The sequence below is a fragment of the Hemibagrus wyckioides genome, linkage group LG26, assembly GCF_019097595.1.
Source record: "Hemibagrus wyckioides isolate EC202008001 linkage group LG26, SWU_Hwy_1.0, whole genome shotgun sequence".
Taxonomy (NCBI): Eukaryota; Metazoa; Chordata; class Actinopteri; order Siluriformes; family Bagridae; genus Hemibagrus; species Hemibagrus wyckioides.
In genome coordinates, this window is record NC_080735.1 from 5844189 (window position 1) to 5851416 (window position 7228).

General features: G+C 39.2%; 1 protein-coding gene across 2 annotated transcripts in view; it reads right to left on the reverse strand.

The window, feature by feature from the left end:
- gpc6a (glypican 6a) overlaps positions 1 to 7228 on the reverse strand; it is a 146479-nt gene that overhangs the window by 10727 nt on the left and 128524 nt on the right. The gene's annotated exons all lie outside the window — the stretch shown is intronic.

The window sequence follows — 7228 nt, forward strand, 5'->3', positions numbered from 1 at the left end:
CTAAATTCACTTGGGAATCTCTGAGACGTTATTTACTGGAGCATCCGAAGCAACCAAGTAGTACCACGGACAGTCCAGGAACTCACTGAGCTGATGTGAACAAATTTATTTAAGTTGGATCAGCCAGTAACTTTAAAGCTACATTCAGAGTGATTCTGCATCCAGCTCTCACTGGCTTGATGGTTTTAGTTCTATTGACCATTGTCACATCATTTTGTTTTTAAGAAATTACACAATGTAAATAATTAAAGATTTTCCACTCAAATACTTCGTTCCACAAGAGCCAATGTGGGATTTTTTTCAGCAGTGTATTATCTGAAGGTTTCTTTTCCAATGTTGGTGCTTCTGTTATACAGTTCAAATAAATCACACGTCCCAGTAAAATCTAGAAATTCTCTGCATTTTTTATTGAAGTAATTTTTTATATTTTATTTAGACATTAATGTCAAACCCTTTATATGAGTTGTTGGTGAAAACATGGCATGTAAAGACATGTTATTAGGGTTAAATTCAGTGATTATTCTTTAAACAGTGTAAAATATTAAAGGTGTGACCCCCCCCAAACACTAAGCAGAAACTGGTGATGAGTTACTGGCCATTAGCCGTCTCTCATAACTGTCAGGACTCCACCACAATAAATAAAATTCAATTTACGACTTTGCAGCCTTTGAAATTGTAGCCAGGACATTTACGGAGCAGCAACGGTGCGTCCCGGAATAGGGACATGACTTAGCACATCGCTAACCGGCCCGTCATGCCTGCCTGGCATTTCTCTCCAAGTCAGACGCTCCTCACGTTGCACCGTCTCGCCATCTATTTTCACATGAAGCCACCCATGAACCGGGTGACACTCATCTTTACACCTCCAGTGATGAAACTCAAAACGACTAACGCCTTGAATGGCGTTCCCTCTTTATCCCTCTGTCTCTGAGGGCCTTCACACCCGAATCAAGGCTTTAACCATGCAGCAGTGTGCAATACATAGCTCAGGGACCTTCCCGCTCGATATTTAGAGGAAGGAAGGAAAGAAGGAAGGATGGAAGAAAGAAAGAAAGAAAGAAAGAAAGAAAGAAAGAAAGAAAGAAAGAAAGAAAGAAAGAAAGAAAGAAAGAAAGAAAGAAAGAAAGAAAGAAAGAAAGAAAGAAAGAAAGAAAGAAAGAAAGAAAGAAAAGAGAAGTGAAAAGAAAAAATTAAAAAAGAAAAAATGAATCAATCTAACTAAAATAAAGGCCAAAACAAACAAGGAAAAATGAAAGAGAAAAAGATAAGATAAAAAACAGAAGAAAAAAATAAAAGCAAGGATGCAGAAGTGAAAATCAAACAATAGATTTAGTCAAAATTTGAGCAAAAATTATTTAAAGTATTGAAATAAAGAAATACATTAAAAAAAGAAAATTAAAAGATGGAAGGTCAAAGGATGTAAAAAAAAAAAGAATACTTGAAAAAAAAAGGACGGATCGAAAGAATAAATGAGAAAAAGTTTGATGGAGGGAAAGTGAGCCAGTGTGGGTTTGGGAACATTTGTAGCATTAGCACTGTTAGCTTTCTGTACTGAGTAAAGATGGGTTATATTAGATTTCTGTGAAATGAGTGAAATTGTGTTCATCACAATACAGATCAACAGATCCAGTCATGTGACCACTGTTGCTATGCAACTATAAGCACAGTGTTTGTGAGATATCTTAACACACAGACTTTTTAGGACAATGTAAAGGTGCTGCGAGGGTGGAAATGCAACAAACTGATCCAGAATATCAACATTTACCTCAGATGTGTTGTCCTAATTCTCCTAAGAACAGCTAATGATTCACTGAAATGACACTTAGCATCAAACGCTTGCAGAAAACCCAGAGGTTCTGTCATATTGGGAATACTGAGTGAACTGTCAGGAAGTTTTTACCACAAAACAAAGCCGTTTGTGTGGATTTATTTATTTATTTTTTTGAAACACAATAAAGTCACTGCCTGGTTCGAACGTGGCGAGAGAAAACGTCCGCTGCTGTGCGATTAGCAGTGTTAGCTTTGCAGGAGGGAGTTTAGCTTTTGGCTTTGAAGGCAGTGAGTGATTTATTATTCATGTGGAACAGAACGATCTCGCACTGAGGGGTCAGAACCGTGCTAGCGCACACATACCATCACGTCCTGTGGTAACACACCCACGTAACACAATGTGCTTCGCCTGAGAGCAAACTACACACACACACAAAGACAATGTGGCAGCATTAAAAGCATCTTTATAAGTATTTATCCACCTAACTTTATAACTGTCTATTTATTTTTTAGATCTATTCCCAATTATTACTTTATAGTCACATCCAGTTATCTGAAAACTGATCCCAAGTTAGTTTCTAAATTTTTCTAAAAAAAAAAAAACAACTTATTGTCTTGCAAAGCGCATGCAGTTTGTTTTGTGTTTTGAAATGAAACACCACATTCCTCCTCCTTTAGCACCCTGTGAGGCTAACTGGCTAACTAATTTAAACGAGAGAGATCAGATCTGCTCTTATTACAGTGCGATGGCGGTAATGAGTCAAACACACACACGCACACTCACTTCATTAGCTTCCTCTTTCATTCTTCGCTTCTGTGTGTTTATCTCGCGCTGCTCGTTTATTAAACGCAAGAGAAAAAGTTTTGTAAGATGAGAAAATTACGACAGCGGAGAAGAAAAATAAGGAAGATCAGACAAGTAACATAAGGAAACAAAGAAATAACATGAAAAAAGAGAAAATTTGAACTCAAGCTGATTTCTGTTATCTGAACTGGGCTCCTCCCACTATATATGACCACAACCCCTACGCATGACCCAATCGAATCATGGGTTACAGCTGTTTGAGCAGATTTCCATATGACTTAATAGAGGTATGTTTATAAATCTCAATGTGCTTTTGCAAAGCTACTACCTATGACTAGTGCACAAATTCACATAGGTTTCACATATTGTGCAAATGAGCCCAAAGTGGGTGGAGCTTAATGGTCCACACTGCAAATTAGTTAGAAATTAGGCTCAGACATCTGCACCAAAGGGATCAAGAATGGAGGAGAAGGGACAGAATGAGAGTTAAAAAAAAGCAAAAAGAATAAAATGAAGAAAAAAGAAGAGGGAAAGAGAGGCAGAGCTCCATTCCTAGCTGAAGCCATTTCTCTGTTTGTTTTTTTTTTTTTTTAATACTTTGAGCTTAGGATGAAGTCAAATTAGCTTACTAACAAGCTAGTTAGAAATCTAGAATGATAACTAGCTTGTTTGCTAAGTCGTTAGCATAGTTAGATTACATAGGCCTAGTCCACATGTACACAGGTATTTTTAAAAACTGAGTTTTTCCTCCTTTGTTTTTAAAAAAAATCTCGTCCACATGAAAATGCAAAAATGCGGTCCGAAGTGCTGTCAAGAGCATGCAAAACCAACAGGTGGTGATATCATCTCAAGCGTAAAGCCATGTTGGCCATCAGAAGCCTGAGACGCTGACTTCACAAGCAGTGTTGCCAGATTGGGCGGGTTTCTTTTGGTCACGTCACACCGGAAAAAAGTGCATTGGGCGGGTTGATAAAATCTGGGCTGGTTTTTGATGCAACTGGTGGGTTTTTATTTTTGACTATAAACATGATATTTTATTAATTTTCTATTCAAACAAACAATAAAGTGTAATATGTAATGTTGACATTTTAATAATATGGTTCAGTTTAGCCAATAAGGTTCAGGAGAGTCCTGTCCAGTCAGACTTCAGTCTTGATTAGCGGGTTGTAATTGTTCTACTCGTTAAGCCAATAGCCAAGTTATTAACTGTTATAACTGTTTGTTATTGTATTGGTTATAACAGTATGCATTTTGGGCTGGTATTTATTTAAATGGGCAGGTTTTAAGCTGTAGTTGGGATGGAAATATTTAGTCCAATCTGGCAACCCTGTTCACTAGCCAAAAATCTCCGGTTTCGCTGTCTACACGATAACACTTCAACCGGAGTTTTTGAAAAACTTCACCCTGGCAGGAGTTTTGAAAAATGTTCAGTTTCAGTGACCTGATGCTGCGTTTGCGTGTGGACGAACGGCCAAACTGCATAAAAAAAGCTGCGGTTTTAAAAATACCCACGTTTGTGTGGATAGGCCCATAGCTTCCTCATCTGATGTCTAGAGAGTAATTAGTTTTAAAATACCCACCATTTTGGGGGACAACCAAGGAGAGATTATAGCAATGCTTTCTGTGTAAGTTTTTGGGCTGCTGAAGTAAACTCAAGGATGATGTCATTCAAAAGCTGTTTAACGCAACACTGACACTTCAGAGGAGCTGAGGATAATCCATAACAGCCAGGCCTGAAACTAGCACTGGAACACACAATCGGATAGATACTAGCATTAGCCTTCAGCCATGTTTCTGCTCATGTGTCATTAGTTGAAACAGTGATAAAGTGCTTTTTTTCCGAGACGCATATATCTCACACTGTAAACAGATTTATCTCTGCTTTATCGTCCTTATTTTCCTGCTGGCGTTTTTTCTGTCTGTCGTCGTTAAAGCCTCGTTAGCCTTCACCGCTAATGTAATCGAGAGCGGCGGATTTAATGGCGTCTCATATAAGCATATAAAGCCATTTACAAAGAACATTAGCATCAGCTAGCAGCTAATGGTGGCTCGTGCACATCAACAAGGACAATAAACACCAGACGCATGAAATGAAGCTCTCAAGACAATCTCAGAAACAAGTTTCCCTTCCTGTTAATGGGTAATGCATGCGATTGTAAGGCTCCATCACAAACACAACATTTCACACCTAGTTAGTGTTCCTTCTGGAATGTTTTTAAGGCTCCATGACACTAGGTACTGTTCTTACCAGGACCTTGGCCCCTTTCAAAGGTCCATCACAAATGCATGACTTGACAATACGGCTTGATGATGGCTATTGTTTGTTAGGCAAGTCATACTGTGTTCTTTCTCTTCTCCCACTCTTCTGTTATTCTCTTCTTCTTTTGTCTGCCTCTCTGCATTTCCATCCCTGAGTCTTCTGACTGTTTACCTCTTCCATCCCATCTGAACTTCTCTTTCATTTCTCCTCCTGTAAAACGTGTTGTTTCTCTGTTGCATTCACCGAATTAATTTATTTTACTGCAATCCCTCACTTGACTTGTGTAGCCTGAAGTAAAAACACAGAAATGGAAGTGCTGAATGCTGAGACACGGCATTACGTGGCGGGTAATAAACCTCGTTTAGTGGGACACCATTTGTGGGCGAGAGACCGGCAGCATGTTAACAGTAAACACTCTGCGAGCATTCCAGCTGTAATTATAATTATACAGTCAGGCTCCACTTGGATAAAAACCACTGACCCAAACACTCAGGCTATGTGTTCACTGCATTCTGCTTTACAAACCCAGAGTGCTGTTTAACTCCAAAAATAATGAGGGAGCTTTACAAGTGTACTTAGAGCCACAGAATTTCAGGAAGTGATCTTTGAACACATTTCAGTGAATTAGCACTCTTAGACTTGCTTATCTCATATCTGAAATCCTGAACATTTTTGCAGTTGGTTTGTTGGTTTCTACTTGATTTTATGGTTCGGTGCTGCGATTGCACAATCATACAGCTTAGCTGGATGAAGCCTTGATTTCGCTGGAAGACACTTTGCTTTCGGATGACGAAGCCTCTGCTTGTTTGGAAAGTCAAGTGTGGGTTAAAGATGGCCCAGAAGGACTAAAAGGATCCTTGGTTTTGGTGGAAGAAGCTTAATTTTGGGGAAGAAGAAGCACCAGTTTGAGAGAAATTCAATTTGTCTTCTTAGTTTGGAAGATTAAACAACGGTTTGGGTGAAAGATACTGTTGTTTGGACAGATAATGCCTAGGTTTGGATGGAAGCTTAGGTTTGAGAAGAAGAATGAGAGGCAGCTCAGTGTTAGTGGAAGATGCTCAGGTTTTGGCTAAACAAGCCTCCATTTCAGCAGAAACTGGAATCCTTGGTTTGGCAAAAATGCCTTAGTTTGGGTAAAAAAATTTTTGTATGGGAAGAAAAGCCTTGGTTTTGGGTGAAAGAAGTCTATGATTGATTAAAAAAGGCCTTAGTTTAACTGAAAGAGGCAATGTTTTAGAGAAATAACCATAGTTTTGGCTAATGGTGCAATGGTGGCTTACGGTTAAAGAGCTGGGTTACTGATCAATGTCGGGGGTTCAAGCCCCAGCTGCTACTGCTGATCATATGAGCAAGGTTTGATTCTCCTCACTCAGGGGTGCTGTATCATGGCTGACCCCAGCTTCCTAAACTGGGATATGCAAAGAAAGTATTTCACTCTGCTGTAATGTGTTTTTTTCTCTTTTGGCAGTAGCTTATCTTTAGACATAAGAAGCCCCAGATTGGTGAAAGAAGTCTTAGTTTGAGCAGAAGGAATATTAGTTTGAGGTCAATGACCCCATTTATGGTGGAAGAGTGGTAGAAAAAGATGCCTTGATTTGGTTTTAACAGAAGTAGAAGCTCCAGTTTGGCAATAAAGCCTTAGGCTGAGTGAAAGAAACCTTAGTTTTGATTTTAGACTAGTTTATGTGGCAGAATCCTTGGTTTTGGATGAAAGATCCGCAGCTAAATCGTAGCTTTGGGTAAACCTTAGTTGATGTTGGGTGGTAAGAATCCAGGTTTGGACAGAAGACACCTTGATCTGGGCAGAATCACTCTCTTCTTGGGTGGAAGAGGCTTCAGTTATGGTTAAAGGAGATGGGAAAAGCCTTTGGCAGTACAGTCCTTAGTTAGGGCGGTAGAGGTCTTTGTTTGGACAAGGTTTCTTTGGTTAAGGTTAAAGCACCTTCTGTTTGGCTGAATGCAGCCTCAGTCTGGCTAAAGTGGTGTTAAAGTAGCGCTACCTATATCATTAGGTAAAAATGAATCCCATACTATTTAACAGAAGATGCATTGGCATTACATAATAGTTTCAGTTTACACAAAAGTCAATATTAAAACAAGACTTAAATAATAATACACTATGCTGTAGTTTTGTATTAAATGAAAAAAATGATATTTTGCAAGCAAAGGCTTTTTTTGCCTAGGCCTAGGGCTTCACATTATCAGTCAGCAGATACTCCTTCTCTTGTGTTTTGGGTGCTAGACACTTCTAAGTTGTTAGGGCAAATCGACAAGGGCACGTCGAAAACGGTATTGAAATGCAGACATGGTCCCAAATCGACCCCCTTGTTCCTTATGTAGTAAAATAACCGTTTTGTGCAGCGTCCCTGTGTAGAAATCACTCTAGGGCACTG